The 26,569-nt window shown below is 36.1% G+C and overlaps 1 pseudogene; it reads left to right on the forward strand.

Moving 5' to 3' along the window:
• Positions 1–5,473: 5,473 nt before the first annotated feature.
• Positions 5,474–6,046, forward strand: LOC116872544 (annotated as a pseudogene).
• The last annotated feature ends 20,523 nt before the right edge of the window (positions 6,047–26,569 follow it).

A 26,569-nucleotide genomic window follows, 5' to 3' on the forward strand; every position in this document is an offset into this window, starting at 1 on the left:
TTGTACAAATGAGAAAACAGGTTTTGTTACGAGGCAGTAGCTCTCAGTTTAGTCTAACTCCATATTCCATGCATTCTCTGCTACGTCTTCCTTGAACAAAATCCCTGAGTAGTGAGCCAAGACTTACTATTTCTGCAGGCTTCATAGCCTCAAATGTCAAGCGTTATTATGATGCTTATGCATTTCTCCTCTACAGGGTCCTCTTCACCCACTTCTCCTCCTGTGCCTCTGCATCAGGGGTTGGCAAACTGAATCACTGACAAACTGCTTCCATTGAAACATATTATTGATGGATGCTTTTATGCTACAACGGCAGGGTTGAGTAGTTGAGATAGAGTTTTATGGCCCATGAAGCCTAAAATATTTACTAGTTGGTCCTTTATAGAAAAAGTTTGTTGACTTTTGCTCTACATTAAAAAAAATGTATATACCATTTTCTTGTGTTGCCATCAGTATATACCATTCTTTTGGGGTTTTTTTTTTGCCTCCAGTAATGCACTAATGAATGTTAATTACATAGTGTATTATTCTTTTTAGAATTACATCTGTATTTCTTTAAAATTGCTTTTAATAAGTAGCTAATTAACCCAAGAAATGACTCTAAAAATGGAAAGTTATCATAAAAGGAGGGGAAAGAAAGAGTTCAGGACAAATGGACCTGTCATTTACCAAATAATTGTACACAGATGCCATCTTTGGATAGGATGAGCCTCCAAGCCTCTCATTCTCAAAATTAAAAAGAGTTATCTGAAGATTTTTTCGGGATTATTTCCCATTTATTTTCCAGTAATTAGACTTGTGCAACAATGTCAGTTGGTAACAGGAACTATTTATTTTCTGATAATACCAATATCTGTCCAAATTAAAAGCTGAGAAACTTTGACAAATGAAAGTACAAAAGTTACTTTTACTTAGTCACATAACATTTTCTTTACCTAGTTCTCAAGAAAACGATATTATTTCCATATATTGAACATATATTTGAAAAATGTCTTTCAGAAAAGAAAAAATGTAGTTAGTAGTGTAAGGGCCTATTTAGCCAGGGCGGCCCCACCTCGGTTGAATAGCCATTTTGTTGTTTATGCAGTAAAACTTAAGTTGACCCTGCCCCCCGCCCCCCACGGGAACTTACTTAAAAACAAGTCCCAGAAACCAGTTCCAGGTAACAAAGCCCAAATACAAGGGTGGGTCAGGCCAGGTGGAGACATCCAATAGTGGGGGGGGGGTGCATACTGTCTCCCTAGTTACCAAGGACCAAGGAGTATAGGCCCCGCCCTCTGGGCGCCTTTTGGGCGCCAATTCTGACCAAGGTTATAGGCTAATTCAAATGTCTACTAGGGTAAATTGTAATTCAGTTGGTCACCTAGCATGACTGTGCAGCTTTCTCTGTGTGTTACAATTTCATTGGCCACCTGTGCGTGGCCAGGCCCAACCACATGGCCTTTGCCCTTAAAAGCTAGTCTGTGAAGCAGAGAGAGGTCGCCCCCGTAAAAGGCGCGGCCCTGAACATTCAGTTTGATTCTTGATGCTTGGCGCGAAATAAAGTTTGCTTGACCTTTGCTTTGTATCAGTCTTACTCCTTTAATCACGGACCTATTATTGGGGGACCCAACAGTAAGGAGGTGTGTCAAATTACCAATTTATTGCTTCTCAGTTCCAAATTTACCCTTTTTTTCCTGTTCTGTGTGATAACAAAGCTAGACCTCGTGAAACACTGTCGGTACAGGGTGTTGGAGGGACACTGGAGGAGAGAGGTTTCTTCTTCCTGTTTATGTGAGGTGTGCTCATTTAGTTGAGCTCTTGCAGAGTGAATGGCTTTTTTCAGCAGTGTGCTGGCATAAAGCAGCAAGTGGCACATCCCCAGCTTAACTCAGCACAAACTCTACTTTGAATAGTTTCCAGCAGCAAGTTCAATGGCGCTCCTGCAGGCGCCTAACAAGTTCTCTGGATCAACCAGCTCATTTCCAGTAAATCAATAGCACATCCCTTTAACATCCCTGCTGCTTCCAGGTGGTTTTCTGTGAGTTCAAATGGTGCCCAAGTCAGTATCAACCTAAACAGAGAGCTTCCCAGTGAATTTTATCAGTATCTTAAGAGATAATTCTCAATTCAACTGGACTCTCTCTGGCCTGGAACAACCCAGTGCATCTCCTCAACATCCAATGGGCTTTGACTATACTCTTTCCAATGAGAGTGGAGTCCTAGCGGTGGGGAAGATCCTCTTCTTTCAAGTTTGTTCCTTCTTTGAACACCCTCCCTCAGTAACTTTTGTGTATCACTTAGGGCCCCTGTCCCTCAACTTTAGTCAGTTCCCCATTAGTCCAATACTCTGTCGCTATCTCTTTATACTAAATTGTCCTGTTTAAATTACTGTATGGTTTCTGTCTTCTGATTGGAACTTAGCTAATACGGCAGAGAAGTAAAAACAAACATTTTGTCTGATAAGCAAATCAGCTTTTTACAAGCATAAAAAACCCAGGGCATGAATAGGCTTTTGGTTAAGCCTTAAAATGAAGTTACTGAATCATTTGCTACTTCTGAACCTGATCCCTTTTGTGTATGAGACTACCTCTGGGAATTATTGTTAACAATGACACTGGGGCAAAGGAAACACTCAGTTCTCTCAGCCTCCTAGAGAAAACAAGGACATAAAAAAAGCTTCCTAGTTTTCGTCTTTAGTATTGAAAATCTTAATTTGAGTTTTATTTACATCTTAGTTATTATTAGCCAGACTTATTTATATATTTCCATTAGAATTTTCTGACTTCCTCCCTCCTTTCCTGGTCCATCTCTGTAGGAAAGTGGAGACAGTGTTGCAGTCAGAAGAGATTAATGTTTCCCAAAACTCTACCTCCATGCCAACCCCCACCCAAAAGCAAAGTCAGTCCTGAGGAATATTGGTACATAGACTGTTTTCTTGGTTCTTTTTGTCTTTTTCTGTTTTGCGCTATCTCCTTTCCATTTCTTCACTTTATCCCCTCTAGATTCCCTAATTAGCTACCTCTTCAGAAATCTAATATTCAAATATTCAAAGGACAACTTTCATACTTTATTCTGTTTATTTGTCAGTGTCAGATGATACTTATATCTGGCCTCTATTCTAAGATAGCAGCTAATTTATCTTCATTTAAACATTTAGGTTAAAATTTCTTTGAATATTGTAAGTAGACAATGTGTCAAAATATAGATTTCTGGATCCTGTTCTAGACTTACTGCATCAAACCTGAGAGAGCCAGGATCCATAAGCCTGCATTTCTAATAATTTTTCTCCCATACTAAACTGCTGACCTGTTGATAACAGTTTACAGTGTTTTCCCCAAATAGATATTTGCATTTTAATATTGTAACTTCTAGTCCTAGATGCCATTTTCCATTGTTCTATCACAGACTAGAATGGGGTATTAACCTGCACATTTAAAAATCTTTGTTATTAGGGAACTTGGAACCTTTGCATGAAGGTTTACTATAGACTTCTTTAGGCCTGAAAGCTAAAGTCCTTAGGCTCAAAAAGGCTGTGAAGTTGAGCCTCGCAATGGGCTTTGGAAAAGTAATATTTAGGTTGTTCATTTCAATTCTAGGCAATTTGTTTAGGCATTCCAGGCACTTTATGTGGACCACTGTAATAATGAGGCTGCTGATATTGAGGACATCCAAAAGCTGTAAGGCTAAGGTGTTTATGTGTTCTTTATAAAAACTGATGACATCCAGGATAGAGATAGGACATGGAAGTGAGTAGAAATTGGGAGACAGGGTTGTCAATATATTTAGTCATTCCTGGGTGGAAGTCAGTGTGGGATAGGAGATGTATAGATACTTAACATTTTCCTAAGTCTCATCACCCCCAGAAATGTCAACAATTGAATAATCCTTTATCAAAAAGAAATTATTTGAAAACTTTCTCTGACTTGTGTAAAAGTATTTTATTGTGCAATTCAGTGGCTCCCAAACATAGCAGGACCTCAGAATAATACAAAGTCCTGATTAAAAAATGTGGGTTATTGGATCCCACTCCAAACTTACTGAACAAGAATCTTAGAAGGTGAAGCCCTAGAATATCTATCTATCTTTTTATCTTTGTCCACTTTTTGACTTTTTATTTTGAAATTATTATAGGTTTACAAGTTACAAAAAAATGTTAAGGGAGATCCCATGTACTCTTCAGCCAAATTTTCCCAGTGGTAACATCTTACATAACCATAATGCAATATCAAAACTTAGAATATTTATTTTTGTTACCTCTCTAGATAAATGATTCTTCAATTAGCTGGAAATTGAATAAATGAATGAGTAATTATTCAAGGAAATTAGTTAACCTGACTATTTGTAATCCTGGAATATTTAGCAACCTAATCATTGACTCAGAGATTAGGCAGTTCATTCATTGCTCTGATTAGAGGACTAATTTAGCATGGTTCATCGAAATTCTTTAATTAGTAATCTCTTTCCTCTTTTGGGTGGGCTTTGTATCCCCTTATTCTATGAATCAGCTCATACTGAATGAAGTCTTTTACTCAAGTTTCTTTGTCACTTCCTACCAGTACTTTGCAGACTGATGGATGTAAGAGATATTGGAAAAGTGGATCTGTTTTGAGCAGTACTGTACTGGTAACTGTTGAAATCATTTCTTCTTTCTTTTGACTTTAATTCTCTCTTCAGAAAACTTGTCTCATTTCACCTTACTTTTTATTCCCCCGTGTTACAATTACTAATTAATAGTGGCATTAAATTAAAATGAGAGGAGAAGGGAGTTGAGGGAAATTGTAAGGGGAGGTGAACCATGAGAGACTATGGACTCTGAAAAACAATCTGAGGGTTTTGAAGGGGCGGGGGCTGGGAGGTTAGGGGATCCAGGTGGTGGGTATTGGAGAGGGAACGGATTGCATGGAGCACTGGGTGTGGTGCAAAAATAATGAATACTGTGATGCTGAAAAAATAAAAAATTAAAAAAATAAAATAAAATGATCCCTTCCACCCCATAAATCACTCAACTATTAACTTAGTTCTTTTCAACTTAGTATAATTTTAAGCATTAGGAGACATGGATGCTAATCTTAGTTCTATCACTTGCTGATTGTTTGACCTTGACCAACAAACTCGACCCATCTGATTTAACATTGTTATTATGAGAATAAAATAGATGCCATCTTCCCTGTTACTACACAGACTTAATTTTGTGTCATCCATAATACATTGTATAAATGATGCAATAAACTATATTATTGAGAACAATAATAGTAATGGTTAGGAATTTTCAGCAGCAATTTCTTTGCTCTTAGTGGTGGAAGTTATGTTGTTGCTGTTTTTTCCCTTCCCGTGTATGTTTTTATTTGAACTTGAACTGGAAATTCTTCTAAACTTTATGTTGTACAATTTTGGAATACAGTTTGGAATGCTATTCAAATTATTTTTGTACTCATTCTCTTTCCTGTGTTATATAAAACATCCATTTATTTGGGCACTCCTTCTAGTTGGTGGTGATAAGCCTGGTGGCTCAGGAGTGGTTAAACTTCACAGAATGCCTAAATGTTACTCTTCTGAAAATATTCCTTGAAAGCTGTTGAGCTGAGGCAAAAATCCCCTCAGTTAGCCTGTTAGAAAACTTTGATCTAGTTCCACTCTCAACAGCATTCTCATTATCCTCTGTGGGCACCATAGAGGTAAGTGGATGGTTTCCCGAAGCAACTGAGCAGTGGCTTGCTTTTGTGACTGCACCTCTGACACTCATTTGAGTTTCCCTCTGCAGAACATACCAGAAATTTGTCATTGCCACCTCCACCAAAATTGATATCAATAGTGTGAAAATCCTTGAACATTTCACTGATCTTACTTTAGGAAGAAGAAGCATTGAAAGCCCAGACACCAGGAAGGTGAGATGTTTGACCCAGAGAAAGAGAAATACAAGAATACATAGCAGCATAAGATTAAGGAGAAAGCTGTGGACTCACAAATTCTGCAAAAAAGAAAAGCTATTCCTCAACTGCAGGGCTAAATCCACTCTGTGTTTTCTCTCACAAGTGGAGTTGATCCTCAGAAACTGATGTTTTAAATTTCTTACAAAAATCTAATTAATAACTGATACAATAAAAGGAAAAAAGAGGGTGTGTGTGTCTGGGTGGCTCAGGCAGTTAAGCGTCTACCTTCAGTTCAGGTCATAATCTCAGGGTCCTGGGATTTAGCCCCAGGTCGGGGTCCTGCTTAGTGGGGAGACTGCTTCTCTTTCTCCATCTGCCCAGCCTCCCAGTGGTGCACTCTTTCTCTTTCTTTCAAATAAATAAATAAAATCTTAAACAAACAAACACCAGGTAGTATTCATCAAATTCATTCTTTTTTCTCTACTGCAATAAGAAAGGAGCTCCAGCAAAGACAGTTAGGTGGAATGCCCTTGTAGCTCAAGAATTTGTTAGTTTGTCTGGAGGAACATGTGAGTAATCTTTTAATCAACAGGACACTTGATCATTACCACATATAGAAAAGACAGTATGCCCTGTTTTCTTAAATGGATACCCCATCTTCCCTCTTGCATCATAGGTCCCAGGCACACTAATTCTATAAATGCCTTCCTGGTAGATGTTCTCATCATTCCCTAGAAATATCCATGATGGTGGGAGGAGAGCATAAGTGTTATGAAATGTGTACAATCAGCTGTATATCCTGTTAGGTCTATCTTCTGTGTCTCTTAGTCCTGCATTTCACATAAAAATTCAGAAAATGCTTAAGTAGAAGTTCAGAGTAATATCCTATTTCTCAAGGTGAAATAAACAATAGAATAAAAGCAAAAGGATTTGTATAATATAAAGATCACTTATGGTTTTATTTTAATCGAAAATAAGCATGAAGGAACTTTTATGAATATCCAATTTTAGATTCCTTCATTCAATAAATATTAGGTCAATTATTTCCAATATATTCTTCCATTTATGTATCCAACTGTCCTCAGAAATATTCATATTTATTTTTAAATCTTTACTTTAGGTGTTTTTATTAGTTATCTATGAATGTTTAAAAAGTTCCCTAAAAGGTGGTAACTTAAAACTACAAGCATTCACTAGCTTGACTCCTGAGGACCTAGGATCTGGGGTCAGCTTAGCTGGGTGTCTCTGGTTTGAAGACTCTCACAAGGCTGTAATCAAATATCTTCTGGGGCTACAATCATCTCAAGGGTTGCTTGGAATAGTATTGGTGGCTTTCAGATTCACTCATGGTTCTTGTGGTTATTGGCAGGCCTTAAGGGCCTCTCCCTCCACCCTCTCTTCTTCTCTCACCTTCTCTTTCTCTTTTTTCTTGGTGATAATTTAAATGTACCCTTTACTGAGACAAGTGGATTTCTGGTCTTTTGCTATAGTAAAAGGTAAAAGAGAGATGCTATGGTTTAATGGAGCATTTCCCAAAATGTGTTTTGTTAATATAAACAAATATTTGCTAAATAAACACATAGTACTATAGGAAATGATGCTGAGTTAAAGTTTTTGTTAGTGTTGTTAATTGTCAGACTTCACAGAAGCTTTAATGTGTGCACTGTTTATCTCTGGAGACGTATTCTGTATGGGAGATTACTCAAATACATTTTACTAAGAAACTCTTTTTACACAAAAATATCTCTTGGAATCCATGGGTCATTCTTTGAAAAATGCTGCTTTCGTGTATTTTATCCTGGACAGAGGCCTAAGTCATATATATATTTTTTTCTACACCTAAGCTTTACTCTACCTCCAGCCTCTAAATGAAAATAATAAAACCTGACCTTCACCATCCTCTGAGGGGATATTTTAAGATTCAATAAAGTAAACATAGCAAAACATAAAAAAACCCATATTATCCTTGCTCCCTATTGGATCTTCAATAGTAATACTCCACAGAGCAACATTTTGTAGTGCTAACTTTTTAAATCATTTAAGAGCATAAAAATCAAATCAATTCTAAAAACTACTAAAACTACTATAGTGAATTTAAAATGAATTTGAGAGCAGTAGGAGACAGAGAAACACAATTGCTTGTAACTGAGCAGGAAGGACCAAAAGGAAAGGAGACTACCTCTGAGTGTCCATCTTTTTTCTTTTTTTTTTTTTTCTTTACCAGTTATTTCTGTTTCCCTGTTTGCTTTCAATTTTAGTTTCTTTCAGTGATTGCCTCAGGACTGAGGAGAAGGGTCACAGTGAGTAACTTTATTCTCCTAAAGAAGAGTACTCCTCTCCTGTGCCCACTCAAATCCTGCTGAGGAACTTTCTCTTAAGAGTCTTCTTTTTTGTTACGGGCCTATTTATTCACTAATGAACTGACTGAAGTATCAGTTAATACTAAATCTCTCATAACAAGAGCTGAAAGTTGAATTTAAAGAATAAGTTTAGAGGTGAAAGTATAATTCTTATTGGCACTATATTTGGAGGTGATGGCATGTTGTTTCTCTCCTCACCCCCCCCCAAACAGGAAGATTCTGAGCAATTCAATGAGATTACTTCAATCCTACCTTGACGATATCTGTCATCCATCAGAAGTGAGTCCAGTTGTAGCTCCGCTTATGACTGGGTACCTCATCTCTTCATCTTTAGAAATGAAGCTTTGCCCACCCTGCAGCGTTGTTGTAAGAACTAAATGAAATACCATAGATTCATCCAAGGGTACTTAGCAGGCTTTCTCTAAATGGTAGCCCTAGGTTTTTTTTTTTTTAGTTTAGATAGTGTTATCAGATAATATACTTCAGGCCTAACCATTGGAGCAACTCTAAAATCAAACTGCTCTTTGACAATCAGAAGGTGGGATTCTGTTGCTTGCAGTTTTGCCCATTAATTTATGTAGTAATTCTTTCTTGATTAGTGCATTTTTCTTTTTCTATAAAGAGTTAAGACTATCATTTCATATGCTTATTATTCAAGTATGGGCTTCATTTTAATTTTGGTCTATTCTGTGTAGCAAAATAACCCTTCCACATGTGTGCTTTTTAAAAAAAATATGTATTATATGTTGATTATTTACTGTGGTTTTTGCCCAGTTAAGGTATTACTAAACAGTGCTCTTGCAATAGACAAGGTCACATGCCTTAGGTGAGATGGAGGCTGTGAGCTGGACCTCCATCATTTATGGGGAGGATCTGAGGATGCTGGAGTTTGATTTTTTGTCCTGCCCTAAGGGCCAAGTATGTCCAGTGACTGTACTTATATGATGGGAAATATATGCCATACAGAGGTAAATGAGAAGATGAGAGAAATTACATAGATACTGATTTTGAGACATTGAATCTATATCCCAGCAATCCCCATGTTCCCATTGTCCAGCTCTCCAAACCACTGAATCAATAACATGCGTCGCATCACAGAGAAAATATGGCCCAGCTGCAAACAGGAATGCATTGACTTTGGATTTAATAATGGAATTTTTTCCCTATAGTCTGAGAGCAAACACTTTTGATTATTACAAATGCCTGGCTTGCTTGAGAAAGTGACGATTTTCTCAGAACTCCAAGACAAACATTCAACTTGAAGAGGATCATGCAATTTACATGATGAAACTTAAAGAATAGGAGAAAAAGGATGCAGTGCAAGGACAATGGGAAGAGGAAAACCTGTCCGATTATTGAGAGATGGATCCTGAGAGAGACCACTGCCCTCCCCAACCTCTGCCGCCAAAAAAAAAAAAAAAAAAAAAAAAAAAAGATCAAAATCAGGTCCTATTGTTCTGATTTTCTCCTTAAGGACAAATCCTAAAGAAGAAATTAAGAATATCCAAGTAGGTCTGGGGATTCCAAATACCACTGGGGCTGGGGCTGATGCTCTGTCTTTTGGGCATGTCCTGGGAAAATGTAGTTTCATGCATTTGAAATATTGGGGGTATTTATGTTGCAATAGCTGAAGAAGGTATTAAACAGAGTGACCCTGAGTGAAGTCTCATTTTGGTGTTGTGGTGAAAGCAAAGAAAAAATCTTGCCACCGCTCCTCCACCCCCCGCCCCGCCCAACGCCATTCATAAGTGCTACATAAACTGGTGATCAATAGGAGGACTCCTTGTAACGATATGGAGGGTAAGGTGTGAGATCCTTGTGACTGGAGGCTAGGGTGAAATCCATGGACATCAGCAATAGTAACTGGATGCACTCTAAAGACCAAGCACAACAACCTAAACTCAAAAGGATAATCAGTGGTCACGTGATCACAGAAGCAGCCACAACAGAGGTTAACTCAGAAACCAAGCCGGATGTGATATATCACCTAGAGACTTGGATGTCCCTCCCCCATGTCAGTTTCATTCTGTACCCAGATACTGTATTTGGAAGGAGAAGATAAAGCATTTAAACCATGAGAGAATCTTAAATACAAGATAAATATATATATTCTGATTTTTTGGTAAGAAGCTTTTAGAATACATAGGATATTAGTTCTAAAACTAATTAAAATTTTGATATCTGAATGTATAATTGCTAAATTCATACCTTTCCTACATGCAAGAGAGCCATGACGTTGGGGCAGCTTTTTTAGGGTAGAATTTGTTTGACTTTGAACAAGAATCCTGAAATATGGAAAATTAGCCAAAAGCTATTAGGACATTCTTTAACTGATGTCTTTCATTTCCTCCTTGGCATTTTAATTTGTACACAGGTACCCTGTGTACTAGGGTAGCTGAGGCCTGAGTTTTAAAAGAGAATTTAATACCTTTCTATAGGCTACATTTTAGCCTGTAGGAATCAAAGTGAGAAAATGCAGATGTCAACAGTATAGTCTGTGGAAGCACCTTGGGAACTTCATTTGCTTAAGCTCCTAGAGCTCATATCTGTTGAGTCTTAAAGGGACTTGTATGTTGCTTATTCACGTAAGCCATTCTTTGATAATGTTCATGGTAAGGTGTCCTCTTCTCTAGCCATCCCTCTATAGTCTCCTGAGAGTTTGGAAAGTAGAAGCCAAGAGTAATTGTAGTATATAGATGGCCACAGGACTTGATTCAATAGGCAGGCTGAGAAACTGAGGTCCAGTTAGACAGAGAGAGTCTGGAAAATAACAGACCAAGGCAGGCAGGCAAGATAAACTCCAGAAAGCTATGCTAATACAGGGAGAAGTAGCCAAGTATTAGGGAAGTCTAACGCTTATTAGATCCAACTCTAGCTGAGAGGTTTGGATAGTGAGTAGTGACTTAAATTCAATAGTACGCAAAAGGCTGTGGGAAGCAGTAACCCCTAATTTGCTTCTTGCTCAGCTGTAGAGATAGATTGAGTATGGCTGGGTTTGAGAGAAAAAAATTTCAGAAATAGATAAAAAATGGCATACTCTGTAAACATGGTGAATGACTTCTTGTTTTATTGCAAGTGGTGTTTGTCTGGAGGCATGAGTTCATTTGCCTCCTGCTTAAAGGCAGACCTCTTAATGGACCAATATGATCCACTCTCCAGGTGAATTTCTCCAACACTTTCATTACTCTGGTTGTTGACTGGTCCCTGCCCTGTATCTATTCCCAAGGCTGATTAACAGACTTCTGCCTATTTGTCATCTCTGAAGCCCTTTGTTGGTCACTGCCTACTCCAGCTGTATTCTACTGCCAGGATATTATTTTCTTCTTGCTGTCACTCTCCCCAGTAACTTCAGCTCAGCCTCAAAGCTGTTTGTTATCGGTAGTCATAAGTGGTAACGTGTTGTGTTACCTAATGCTTTCAAACTCAATGGTTATGACATTCAAATAAGATTTTACAGGAGAGGCCAGGAAAACGAAATCAGTTTATAAATTTGTTAATTGCCCTGTGATGTTAACAGATAAACATACTGGCTTAAAAATTTCTGTAACAATAAGCTTTTTAAAAACTGGGTATTCAAGTGGTAAACATATCAGGGTCACTGAATACATCAGTGACTGAATAGTGATAGCTTAAACTTTTAACTTTGCAGAGTTTTAAGGTACCTCTTTTTTTTTTTTTTTTTCAGAAGGACATTTTCTTAAAAAGTAATGTCTAGGGGCACCTGGGTGGCTCAGTCGGTTAAGCATCTGCCTTCAGCTCAGGTCATAATCCCAGGATGCTGGGATAGAGCCCCACATTGGGCTCCCTGCTTAGCAGGGAGCCTGCTTCTTCCTTTGCTGCTCCCCCTACTTGTACTCTCTGTCAAATAAATAAAAACTTAAAAAAAAAAAAAAAAGAATAATGTCTGTTGGCTACTCCTAAACTTCTTTCCTAATTGTGAAAGAAAACCCAACAGGAAGTTACGGAACTCACTGCTTTACTCTGTGCCAACTCCCTCAGAGCAAACAGAAACAAAACCTAGGTGATTTGGCAGAGTTTTCAGACCTGAGGAGAAACTTGGCAATGTGACAAGCAGAAGGGAAGCTGACGTGGTGTCACTAGGCCAGGACAGAAGAGTGGTTACAGGCACTGCTATAGTGAAGGCAGTGGAAGCAGCTGGGTAGGAAATTTGTCCTAGTGAGTGGGGAGAGAAAACATGTTGGTTCACTTGATGTCAGGATAAAATGGAAGTTGGCATTTTAGTGAGTTATTGAGACCGCAAAGATTGTTTGTGGATGGAGAAGAGATAGTGCTGGTATGTTGCATTAAATACTTGATATTGCCACTTTCTAGGATTAAGGCCATGTTAAAACAATGTCTACAAACTTTGTTTGGATTGAATCCCAACTTAAAAATATAATCTTCAAAAAAAAAAGAACTAGATATAGAGATACCTTCCAGATTAATGTATCTTTATATTATCTTTTGAGGAAAATAGATTTATTATTTAAAAAAATTACTTTAAAGCAAGTTCATATGTTGGGTTAGGTAGATCTTATAAAGGCATAGCATTTTTGTTAATTGCAAATGTCTTATCAGATAAAGGGCTAGAATCCAGGATCTATAAAGAACGTATCAAACTCAACACCCACAAAACAAATGATCCAGTCAAGAAATGGGCAGAAAACATGAACAGATATTTCTCCAAAGAACACATACAAACAGCCAACAGACACATAAAAGATGCTCAATATCACTTGACATCAGGGAAATACAAATCAAACGACAGTGAGATACCACCTCAGACCAGTCAGAATGGTTAAAATGAATAACTCAGGAAACAACAAATGTTGACAAGGATGTGGAGAAAGGGGAACCCTCTTACACTGTTGGTGGGAATGCAAGCTGGTGCAGCCACTCTGGAAAACAGTATGGAGGCCCTCAAGAAGTTAAAGATAGAGCTACCCTATGGCCTTGCAATTGCACTACTAGGTATTTACCCAAAGGGTGCAAACATTGTGATCAGAAGGAGCACCTGCAACACAGTGTTTATAGCAGCAGTATCCACAATAACCAAACAATAGAAAGAGCCCAGATGTCCAGTGACAGATGAGTGGATAGAGAAGAGGTTGTGTGTGTGTGTGTGTGTAGACACACCTATATTATGGAATATGTAATTACATTGATGTGGATGGAACTGGATGGTATTATGCTGAGTGAAATACTTCAATCAGAAAAAGACAATTACATGGTTTCACTCACATGTGGAATTTAAGAAACAAAACAGAAGATCATAGGGGAAAAGAGGGAAAAATAAAATAAGACAAAATTAGGGAGAAAAAGCATAAGAGAATCTTAACTCTAGTAAATAAACTAAGGGTTGCTGGAAGGGAAGAGGGTGGGGGAATGGGGGAACTGGGTGATAGATATTAAGGAGGGTATGTGATGTAATGAGCACTGGGTATTTTATGCAACTGATATATTATTGAACTCTACATCTGAAACTAATAATATACTATATGTTAACTAATTGAATTTAAACAAAATAAGTTAATAAAGAAGTAAACTTAATATAAGTTTTAAAAATTCATAACTCTACATTCTGTAGAATAGGATTAGTAATATTAGTAAGTTTTATTGAACACCTACTGTGATCCAGGCACCATGTTTAGTGCTTTACATTTATTTTTTCTTTGAAGTTTAAAACAATATCTGAGGAAGGTACCATTTTTATTTTGACTTAGGAAAAAATTGAGGCATGGAGAAGCTAAGACGACTTGTTCCTGTCATGGATATAGTAGGTACAAGATCCAGGATTCAGTTCTATATGTAACTCTATAGTTAACCCTGTTTAACTGGGATTCTCAGTTGCTAATCTAGTCCTCTACAAAAACTGTTTCCCAAAAGCAAATTAGAATCACAATGATAAACCACTACATATTCACTGAAATGGCTTAAATTTGAAATGATTTACAATACTAAATGTGTCAAGGATGTGGTGCAACTGAAACTCTCATATTTCACTGGTATAGTATTAAAGGGAGCAACCTGTTTGGAGAAGAGTTTGACAGCTTTGTGTATAAATAGCATACACTTAAACAACCTTACAATTCCATTCCTAGGTATTTACCAAGAGAAATGAAAATATGCTGGTACACAAACATTCACATTAGCTTTATTTATAATATTCAAACATAGAAACAATTCAAATGTCCATCAAGCATTAAATGGATAAACCACTTTTGGTGGAAACATACAATGGAATATTACTCAGCATTGAAAAGGAATGATTGCTGATACTTAAATGGATAAGACTCAGTATTATGACTAGCAAAAGAGGACAGACAAAAAAGTGCACATTCTGTGAAATTCTAGAATAGGCAAAACTAATCTTTACTGATATAAAGCAGATTAGTGAGTGACTAGTACTGGAAATATAGGATTAACTTTATATGGGCATGATTAAAATACTGGATGATACAAATGTTCTATATCTTCATTTCATCGTGGTTACACAAGTTTACATATTTGTCAAAACTCACTGATGGAACCATAAGCTTAAGATGATCATAAACTCTATGTTTAAATTACCCCTGAATAATGTTGATTTAAAAGTTTGCTCTTTTTTATTGTTCAGTCCTTATTGCCTAGGAATTCCCAGGCTTTATTTCTTTGAACTTTCTCCCTGTTCCATCATGTATATCTGGGCAGGAATGAATGTATACTAATATGTATTAATTTATTTATGAAATTGTGTACTTACCTGCTTATGAACTAGATTACTTTACAAAATTGAATTATATATATTTTTGTTTAGTGATTTCTCATGTTTGTCTGTTTAGTCTTTTTTTGCTGGCTAGATCAGTTAAAACACTTTATTATTCTAATTGTGTGAAAAACTATGCACTCTGTCAGAATTTTCAAAATATCGTTCATAATGCCAAATATTCAGATAGAAATAAAATGAAAATTTGAATAAAGCATTCATATTTATTGACTCTATATTAATCAAAAACTGCTTAAACCAGTACCTCACATAAATGAAACAATGGAGAAGTTCTTAATGGTGAGCTTGAAGTATTAGCTCCTGAATTATCATCTAATCATCTCATATATATTGAACTGTAGTTTTTGCAAGTTTTAATTTCAGTGGAAAGTCAGTGTGCTATCATAGGAAGAGTTTAAATGTTGAAGTCAAGTGGCCTGATTTGAATTTGAATTCCAGTTTTACTACTTACCTGCCAGGTGACTACAGATAACTGCCTAAATTTTTGATTATCCACTTACTTAATTGAAAGATAGAGATAATTTCATTGGATTGTGACAACTAAGACAAGTATTGGGCATATAACAGATATTAATATCTAATATCCACAATTCTTGTCATTTATTGTATTAAATATAGTATAGTAAGAATCCTAGTTTTAAAATTAGAATCAAAGGTTTAAGCGTCTTTACATATTCACTGGCTTGGAGCCTGGGGCAAGCTCCTGGACCTTTTGAGTGATTTTTTAATTGATCATTTATTTGTGAAGTGGTTATAGTAATGACATTGGTTTATTTTGCAGTTTAAATGAGACTTTAAAAATTGAAGTATATATAATACCTGGTACAGAGTAAGACCCCATAAATATTAGTTTGATTTGAAATCCAATTTTTATTGGATCTCTCACATAAAATGTATAATTCTATTCAATAGAATATTAAAAATACTATTCCATTCACCAACCATGCCTAAAGATAAGTATTTACACAAACTTAGCTTAAGAAAAAAGAAATACTGAGATCATAGACTGAGCTTTTCTTATTTTATCCAGATTTTAGATATTTTAAAAGTACAGCTAAAGAACTGGCCAGATAATGCAGAAGGCTATTTTATGATCCTGTACTCCAAATGCTTATTTGTATCCTTTGTTAGATTTTTATGGAAGTCTAGAAGGTGGGAAACAGAAGGTAATGCAACTAATAATAGTACAGCACTGATCATTTCTTTTGACAGCACAACTGTTTCATCATAAGTTGGTTATTAAACAGATGAATTAAGTAGATGTCAAAATAGACTTGAAGCTCCGGGGATTTTAGCTCTATAAAATAATGTTATAAATTATTCCTCCACTGGGAATGCTTTTTTCCAATTGGGCACTTATTATCACAAATAATGAATAAAGAGCTATAATAAATAACAGATAAAATAAATGAACACATATAATGAAAAACAGATAATATTGTTTGAAAATGACAAAGTAAACTCTTAAGAGAATAAAGCATAATCATAAAGCTATGTGTTCTAAAAAACATGAACATAGAAATATTAACACATTGTGGTGTAAAAGTGTAGGCAGCATCATATCTTCTAAACTTTGAATGGGAAAAGAGTATGTTGCTTGGCTTATTTGTCTCTGAATGTCAAGGCAGAAGACCAAGTGGACTCTACATTTCTGCATAATACTCTATTTGCCTATCTGGAGGTTTAATTATTCTGATTTGGGGATATATATGGTTAGATGTCAAGATATGTTGGCACCATCATGATTTTTAGTTAAATATGCACAGGCATGGGAGACCTTTTAATTTCCATAAACTCATTTTTCATACGTATTTTTTTCATTTTTCATATTTAGTTGAGGAAATAGCTTGTATCATCTTTTTTAAAATCTTGTCTGGAAAACTGAGTTCATTTCAAATAAAATGATGGAAGTAAAACCACTGGCATTTAAAATAATACAGGTTGATTCAATTAAATAGTTTAAATAAGAATTTAAACCCCATGTGTAATTATTTTCTAAAAAAAGTTACCCAAATAATAGCTTTCCTCATCATTCCTTTTACTACCTTCTATTCTCTCTACATTATTAAAAAGATCAAACCACAGCATAGTATATTAACACAGGACAGTCTAGTTTGGCCATGAATAGGTTACAATTAATATAATTATAAAGAGTTAATAAATCATAAAGAGAAATAAACTCATCAGAACAAAATAACTGAATCACAACAAAACACTAGCTAGATAAAAATTTCTATGTGAGGAGCAGAATTATAAGCTCAATATATGGGGAAACCCTTTGTTTCATAAATCTGTGTTGTGTTTAATTACTACTTTCTATACAATATCCTTTCAACATTTGTGCAACTTTTTGAGAATAGTTACTTGCCCCAGACTTGCATGATTATAATATGGTAAAGTTTTTATTAAAACCAAAATATTCTGACTTTGTGTTTACTGTTCATTTTATTGGTTGAATAAAATCAAAATCACACAGAACTGGGAATGATTATTTAACCAATAGATAGTTCATCTTTTTAAAAATAGAAACTTTATATTCATCAAGTAATTTTGGCAAGTTCAAATTTACTATCTAGTCTGTAGTGTATTGATTATGCTCATAAACATTCACACTTAGCAAATTTACTTTTTCCTATCTCTATTTCATAAATGAGAATGCTTGATATTTGAGTCACTGGTCATATGCGAGTAATGGAGCTATATCAGTTAATTAAATTACCAATAGTGAAGTATCACAAAGGGTATGAAAGGCTTAACTTCCTGTTTCTCAGTTCACTTTAATGGTAAATTTTTATGAATTAAAATAACCCAACTATTTTCAAGGTTCAAAAAATGACTTTTAATAAAAAATATTGAAGACAAAACTTAATGAATTTTCTGTGAACAATCCAAATATAATTCAATAACCCTGACTTCTGACTAATTCCACAAGAATTTAGGACATTGGCATAGCAGATAGCTCTGCATGTTTACCTATCCAGTATCCATGTCGTTTTCTTCTGGTATAATAGCATCTTGACTTTCCTTTGGGAACCACTTTCCCTACTTTTAGTGTAGGCTCCAGAGCTGGGCACTCCAGGGCTGGTCAATGAAAATCCTTCTGGTGTTCTTTGGAAAGAAGAGCTCTTTCTCATACTGGGTTTGCAAAGATGAAAAGAGCTAAGCCTAAGTTGCTGGGGCCATGTTGTTAACGGATGGAGAGAGCTTGCCAGTGAATGAAATCAGCATGGAAAATAGGAAAGTTAAGAAATGGAATAATATAGATTTCTAATATTATATTTTCAAACCAAGATTTTACTTTTGGACTTTAGTGAAATGAGCCAACATTTCATTCATCCATCCATCCATCCATTTATTTATTTCATAAGCCTGTCTGATTTGAGTTTCTGCTACATATAATTAGAAATATACTGATTATTACGTGTGGAAGGATGATGTTAGTGCTTCACCATGACTGAGTTCAAAGTTAACAACTTTGAGGATTTCGTGAAGGTATCCTGATCTCAAGTACGTATTAGGGCCTTAGATATGTTGTTATGCAGAAACAGTAACACATTTACTCAACCACAGCTTCTTGTAATGAGATATATGAATACCTAAGCTAAGTGTGCTTGTTTGGCATTACACACACACAAAAATAAGGGGGTTTCCTTTGAAAAGAGCAGATGAAGTAGAGAATGATCGAAATATATGAATTAAGGATCAATCAAATCTAATGAGTGTTATTTATAATCAAAATTATATGAGGGGCCCCTGGGTGGCTCAGTCAGTTGAGCTTCCAGCTCTTGGTTTCCGCTCAGGACATAATCTCAGGATTGTGGGATTGGTGGGGTCGGCTTAAGAGTCTCTCTCCCTCTTCCTCTACCTCCTCCCACGCATGCTTTCTCTCTCTAAAATAAATAAACAAATCTTTAAAAAATTATATGAGATTTTCTTTAAATGTAGGTCCAGGGTTACTCTTTGTATCAACTAATATGAAAGTAGTATGTTCCCCTAAAAAGAGGCCAAAACTTTTTTTAGAACATATCTTTAATTTCTCAGGTCAGTAAGAAAGACTTGTTTCTTTAAAAGTGGCAACCTTCTTGTTTGATTTCTAAGCCTGTCCTCCCTCCCCGGTCTCCCTCCACAAACATTTATGGCAGTCTCATCTGTGCCAGACAAGTGTAAGAGAGACAGGAGTGAACAAGTCTGACATAATCCATTTCTTATAGATACTTCTTAATTTTATTATAAAGTTGTTACAGAAAAGGTAGAAAGGTGTTGTAAGATCTGCCAGAATTATAGATGCTTCCGTTCTCTAGGCAAAATCATATTGTAGGTATTTTATGCCAGACAATGAGGTAGAAACTGCATAACATCATTTGTATTATTGTCAGGTTAGGAAACAAATCCTTAGGAAGCTTCTTTAAAAAAAAAAAAAAGTGGAAGTTTAATTTATGTTTTATTCCCTAACAAATTGAGCGTAGTAACAGCTCTATCACTAGCTCTGCTTCTGCCCTCCCCCAGAGACATCCCTTTTCAAGTATCTGAAAAGTCCTGCACTCTGAAACGTGGCGTGGCTCACTTGGTCATAGGGATTGACGACAAAAGTTGACCAAGGTACCCTGAAAACAAACAGGCAAGCTACCAAGAAAGGGGAGGAATTCTGACCTCTTCTATTACTCTTTTTCGGGAAGAAATTTTGGTTTGGGTGACAAAAAACTCACAACTTATTTTTAATGAATATTGGTACAGATAAGCAAATTTCATCTACTCTATTAAAGTAACTTAAAAGACAAACACGAAAATAGGACTGCCAGGCAAAATGAAACTCGTTTTTATAAAGGATTGTAGTGTGCTTTGTTTTTTCTTCCTCATTCAATATGTAAGCTATTTCTGGAAGGGTCATAGTTCTTGAGATAGATGGTTGAAGGATAGCAGACAGTAATCACGATGGTCAATTTCAGTTTCCTTTGATAGAAAAAGTACCTTTTATATAATGGCGTAAGGGAGTTATGTCCTTTGTAAAGGAAATTTTCCAGGATTTCAAGGGCACTCAGCTCATGCCTAGTGAATGGTAACTCTAGTCCCTTGACTAAATCTATGCTAATTAGCCTCTATCAAAGCCTTGGTTAATATGTGTTTGCCAATTGCTCTGTTTACTTTAGGACTTCTCAGATTATTAAATATGTTAATATAAATAGTCAGTGTGCAATAGGGATAGTATGTAGAATTTCCCCAAATTATTTGACCAATGACATTTTTTGTCCTCATGGAATTTATTAATACTAGTGTTCCACAGAATGAATATCATGAAGTTAGGTGCTGATCTAGAAATGAGCATTTTCTCTGCTAAAATCAGTCAACTGTTTTTATTTCAAAAAGTGTGAGTATTGCCACATTTAGGGTGAAAATTAATAGACTATATGAAAACAATGGCTTAGTTTCTTTTTTCTTCTCTAGTTTTACTGAGATATAATTGACATATAGTACTGTGTAAGTTTAGAGTATACAGTGTGATTTGATATATGGATCTATTATAAAATGGTCACCCCAATAAGGTTAGCTAAAACTTATATCACCACACATAATTACCTTTTGTGTAGGTGTGTGTATGGTGAGAAATTTAAGATTTACTCTGTTAGCAACTTTCAAGTATGTTAACTATAGTCTCAATGCTATACATTAGATCCCCCAGAATTTACTCATCTTACAAATGGAAGTTGTGTACTTGACCAACATCTCTCTATTTTCCCCAAACTGCAACCCCTGGCAATTACCACACTGGGAACCACGACAACCAACACACCACAGAAACCCACCGTTTCTATGGGCTTGACTTTTTTTAGACTCTAAATATAAGAGAGATTTTTCAGTATTTATCTTTGTCTGATTTATTTCACTCAGCATAATGCCCTCAAGGACATCCATGTTATCCTCAAAGGCAAGAGGTCCTTTTTTTCAAAGGTTATATAATATTCTGATTGATATATATATATACATATACATATATATATATATATATATGCCATATATATATATGCCATATTTTCTTTACCCATTCACCTGCGTACAAATACTTCGGTTGTTTTCATGTCTTGGCTATTATGGATACTGCTGCAAAGAACACAGGGGTTCAGATAACTCTTCAAGAAAGTGATTTCATTTCCTTCGGAGATTATATATATATATACATATATATATATACATATGTGTATATATATATGTATATATATATATCCAGAAATGGGATTGCTGGTTTACATCATAGTCCTTTTTGAAGAACATCGAGATTGGTTTTTATAGTGGCTATATTAACTTACATTCCCACCAAGAGTGAACAAAAGTTCCCTTTTCTCCACATCCTCACCAACATGTGTAATCTTGTATCTTTTTTATAATAGTTTCTAATAGGAGTGAGGTAGTATCTCATTATTGTTTTGATTTGCATTTGACGACCAGTATTATTAAAGATCTTTTCATGTACCTGTTCACCATTTATATGTGTTTGGAAAAATGCCTTTTCAAATCCTTTGCCCATTTTTAAAAGAGATTGTTTCTCTCCCCCCCCCACCAGTATTGAGTGTGTAAGTTTATTATCTATTTGGGGTATTAACCCCTTATCAGATAATATGGTTTATAATTATTTTCTTCCTTTACATAGGTTGCCTTTTCATTTTGTTGATTGTTTCTTTTGCTGTGAAGAAGGATTGTGGTTTGATGTAGTCTCATTTATTTTTGCTATGTTGCTTATGCTTTTGGTGGTAACCAAAATATCATTGTAAAGTCCTACTTCAAGAAGCTTTTTCCTTATGTTTTCTTCTAGGAGTTTTAAGGTTAGAGTAGTAATCCATTTTGAATTCATTTTTGTGAGGGGTGTAAGATAGCAGTAGTTACATTTTTTTACATGTGGAAATCCAGTTTTCCCACCACATATTCAATCTCTTTATTAAAGAGACTATCTTTTCCCCAGTGAGCATTTCTGGCTACTTTGTAAAATATTATTTGACTGTATATACATATATTTCTTTCCATGCTCTCAACTCTGTTCCATTGGTCTTTGTGTCTCTTTTTATGTCAATACCATACTCTTTTTATAACTATGGCTTTGTGGTATACTTTGAAATCAGAAAGTGAAAGTTTCTTAATGACCATATAGAAGAGACTTTAATTTTGTTAAGGAACCCCTTTCTTTGGGTGTTTCTAAATATCAAATCCACTTTTTAAAGATAAAGATTTGGGGGGTGCCTGAGTGGCTCAGTTGGTTAAGCACCTGTCTTCAGCTCAGGCCATGATCCCGGGGTCCTGGGATCTAGCCCTGCATCAGGCTCCCTGCTCAGTGGGGAGCCTGCTTCTCCCTCTCCCTCGCTGCTCGCCCCCACAGTCAGATAATTTTTTTAAAAAATCTTAAAAAAAGAAAGATAAAGATTTGGTTTTCACTTCTGACCAAGATGGAATGCCAGGGACCAATATCTTCTCACCTGCCTAAAGCTTATGACACTGGGTAATACTGCACCTGTACTCTCTCCCACGTCCCCCACACCAGAGGTGTAACATTTTCCATATCTGAAGTCTAGTTTTTCTGGAAACATAAGACAAGCAGCCTTCACAACCTCCACACTAAAGCACTCTGCAGGCTAGATCTCTCTTTCTTCCTCCCTTCCTCACTGGAGTGGAGGTAGGTAAGAAGAGGTCAGAGGTCAAAGCTGGGGCAACCCATAGTTTCTTAAACATAGTAGATTTGAACTAATGATTTGTTAAGTGGAGGAATAAATGAATTGATAACAATAAGGTAATATTTTTGACTTTTATTTTTTTTTTGTTTTTGCATTTTCGCCTTGTCCTTTAACCATTTTTTTTTTTTTTTTGGCTATGATAAACACTGAGGATTGTCCAGCTGATAGTCCATCATGTACACTTGTACAAACATGCAAACCATGAGTGGGTCCTCAGAAATTCTAGCCTCTCTTTCAATTTCTGACCTTTGTCATTTCCTCCTTCTAAAATATTATTGGCCTTGCTTTTCCCTCACCAGCTCCTAACCTTCCTCCAGATATCAGCTCAGATATCACTTCCTCCAGGAAACCTTACTGCTTAAGATTGGGATAGATGATACTTTTATCTGCTCCCAAAATACTCCCTGCTAACATTTACTTTAGCCCTTAAGATTCTGTGTTGAAATTGCCTACGCTTTTCTGATTCTCCTATTAAATTTTAAACTCCTCTGGGCAAGCACTGTTCCCTCTTGCATACCCTGTGCTTAGCATAGTGCCTGGCAAGTGAAAGCTGCTCAAAAATATTCTGGTTATTAGTCCCGGGTTACACAGCTAATGAATGGCAGATCTGTTATTCAAATCCAGCTTTTCATGACTTTGGGGCATTTGTTTTGTCCTGTGCTGAAAAATACTACCTCTTACTCTCCCACATACTCACCTAAATTCACAGCTACTAAAAATCTAGTCTTAAAAGTATTGCATGACTGACTGTCTTTGTCAGGGAATGATCCACAGCTCAAGTAAATTATTCTGAATACCTTCACTGAAGTGTGACAAAAGTTGGCACCACCTGTGGTGTTTCTACTGCAGCATGTTCTGCCAGAGGAATGGGCCCTGAGGCATTTTTCATGTGATGGAACAATAATAATACCTACAACCCAGCCATTTGGAATGAATAGGCCATGGGTATTGCACAAAATAACCTCTCCCGATTAAACAATGTTATTCCATAAAATATATGTAAAAGTTAGCAACTTGTTCATCTAGCTTAAGAGAAATGAACTGTTTTGTGGATGTTTCTAATAATGGAAGAAATTGCATTTTAAATCTTTTCACTTAAGTATATTTTAACTGCATTTTCATTATGTGTTGTAAATTATAACCTATCTGTACTATAGGACAGATATATGTGTCTTTCAGTCTCAGCTGCAATGATGAATTATGCAAATGTCTCTAAGTGTTATTTCTTCTTAATCATTTTGATCTTCAGCTTTTAGATTATGGTAACATTATAGGCTGCTGCAGCTCAAAAGAGAAAGGAGAATTTGATAACAATTCCTACAGCTGTACACAGTGTTTTTTTATACCCTTGTTACTGAGAAAGTTTACTTGTAATTCAGGTGGCATGGGCTGAACACATAATTATTCATTGTAGTTATTCACTCTTTTTAATAGATTTGATGTCTGAAGGCCTTAATTGCCAAGTATCTACCTAGAGCAGAGGTAGTCGAACACATTGTGTTTTAAACCAAGTGAGTTAATGTTTTTAAATAAAGAGATTGAGCCTCAAAATATGTATTTCTGAGATCTGAAAAATCACACGATCTGGGACAGATGCCTGTGCAGCACGATCTCCTGGATTGATGGAGCTGCTGCAGGCTCCTTTCAGGCACAGTGGCTCTAGTCCCTCACAGCCACACATTTCCTCCTTTCGTGTTATCTCCTCAGCTTTCTTAGCATTGTTTATTTGTTTTTTGGTTTTGTGTTTGTTTTTGTTTTTTTGTGTTTTGTTTTGTTTTGTTTTGTTCTGTTTTTTAAGTAAGCTTTATGCCTGGTGTGGGGCTCAAAACTCAGAGGCATTGATTTCTTTATATCTGGGCTAAACTGTTCCTCTTTGAATAAATAATAATAACTGTCAATCAATCAAATGGATCCAACAAAACCTATTTTTTAAGATCCATAGCTATTGAGTTCTTAAATCTGTAAGTGCTGGGGAGCACTTTTTTTTTTTTTTAAGTAAGATGATATCACCACTGGAATAAGTGAAATTTTGGTCAATATTATTTTGTATATGACTTAATTTGGTTCATTAAGAATGTATGGGACATCTGTCTGTGAAGCCCTGAGGATATAGCCATCTTCTTTCAAGGAACTTACTGATCTTCTCTACCAGTATCAGTCAACTCTCAACAAACCAGCCATAAAACTTTGGATTTGGAGTAGGATAGGCTATAACCTATTAACTAAAACAGAATTAGAAGAATTCAACTTCTAAGAACTATTTAGAAACATGTTAATTCATAAATAAAGGTCAAAGAATTTTCATCAAAATTAAAGAAACATAAATCCTTAAACTATATTTCTTACCCCCCCCTCCCAAAAAACCCCTAAGTGTTTTATATAAGCATTTTTCTTCTTGGGGAAAAAATGGACAGTCCTTGAAAAGTAAGGTTCACGTGTGCTCTCACTGAGCATAGTTGTAGAAAGTAGGTCATTGCTTTCCTCACCAAATTAACTAAATATGTTAGCCCTTGAACTTCAAAAAAAAAAAAAAGGAAGAAATTGTTAGTACATTGTTAGTACTCGAGCAGTCATGGTGTTCATGGATCTTTTCCCTAGTTAGGAGACAGCTGTTTACATGCTCTTTGTCCTGCTTTACTGCCTTCTAAATACTTCAGTGTTTCTTCTACTTTCAAGACAGAAGGGCACAGAGATTTGCCAATTCCTGGCACCAGCTCTCCTGGCTATAGCCATGGAATGGCATTTTTATTTTAGACATTTTCATTAGTTTGATCTAATTTTCTACAATTATGGCAACATAAGGAAATGAATCCAGGATGAGTAGACAGAGTTATAAATCAGTTACCAAGCTTGAAGTAAGTCTCTCAATGTATTTTTTACTCCTGAACTGCTTCTCAATCTTCTTGAAAAATCCCGCGGTTCTAACAACCAGTACCTCTTTCCTATAAGATGGTACTGGTCTCATGGGTAAGTAGAAATTATGTACTTACTTGTTTTGTCCTACAGCCATGTTGACTTTCTTGAAGCCTCCGACAAACTCCACACACAAGTCAGTATTTTTGCTCCTGAAGTTCCCTCTAAATGAAATCCCAGTACCTTCTTTCCATTCAGTGATTTCCTAACTTTCTCAAACTGTAGCACCATTTCTGCTTTCACCATTCCATCAGTGGCTCCGCTTTAGCTGAAGTTCCTGAGGAGATGCACATTACCAAAAGCAATAGATTCTCCTCAGTCTTTCTCTTCATCTTTCTGCAGACTCTTCCTTGGAACTGCTGTTACCTTGCGTGACACTACAGTCTCCTAGTTTGTTCTTCCCTTCCTACTTAGTTTCTTTCACAGATTTCTCTTCCTCTGCCTATCCCTTAAATAAAATAAAACACACTTTATTTTTGGAACTTTCATGTACTTATCTCTTCCTGGAGCGATGTACTACATACTTCTATATGGAGACACATTCCTATGCCACCAGATCTCAGAGCTGTATCTTTAGATCTTTTTTTTTTTTTTTTTCTTTCCCCCAACTTTTATGTCCCACCTTTGAATATACACATTCATTTACCTGGAATACAGTACTTCAGCTTCAACTCACCTTTTTTGCATCCAAGCCTAATCCTCCTCTTTTATTCCTTATCATTGGTAAAGACTACTTTTCTTTATCTATGCAAACATCTAAGCTAAAACCTGGGACTAATCCTGATCTGCCTTCTCTTAATAAGGAGTACAGTCATTTACTCCAGGGAGGTGGAGAAGAGTTACAAAGACCGCCGAGTTCTGCTCCAGTGACCTGCTCCATATCATGCTTGCTGCCTTCTGGGTATAGGCTCCCAGATTTTTGCTTTGGTGATGTAATTATTCTTAGGATCTAACCTCAGGCTC

Source organism: Lontra canadensis, unplaced genomic scaffold (assembly GCF_010015895.1).
Source record: "Lontra canadensis isolate GAN:19392208 unplaced genomic scaffold, GSC_riverotter_1.0 scaffold2, whole genome shotgun sequence".
In the NCBI taxonomy this organism is placed as follows: Eukaryota; Metazoa; Chordata; class Mammalia; order Carnivora; family Mustelidae; genus Lontra; species Lontra canadensis.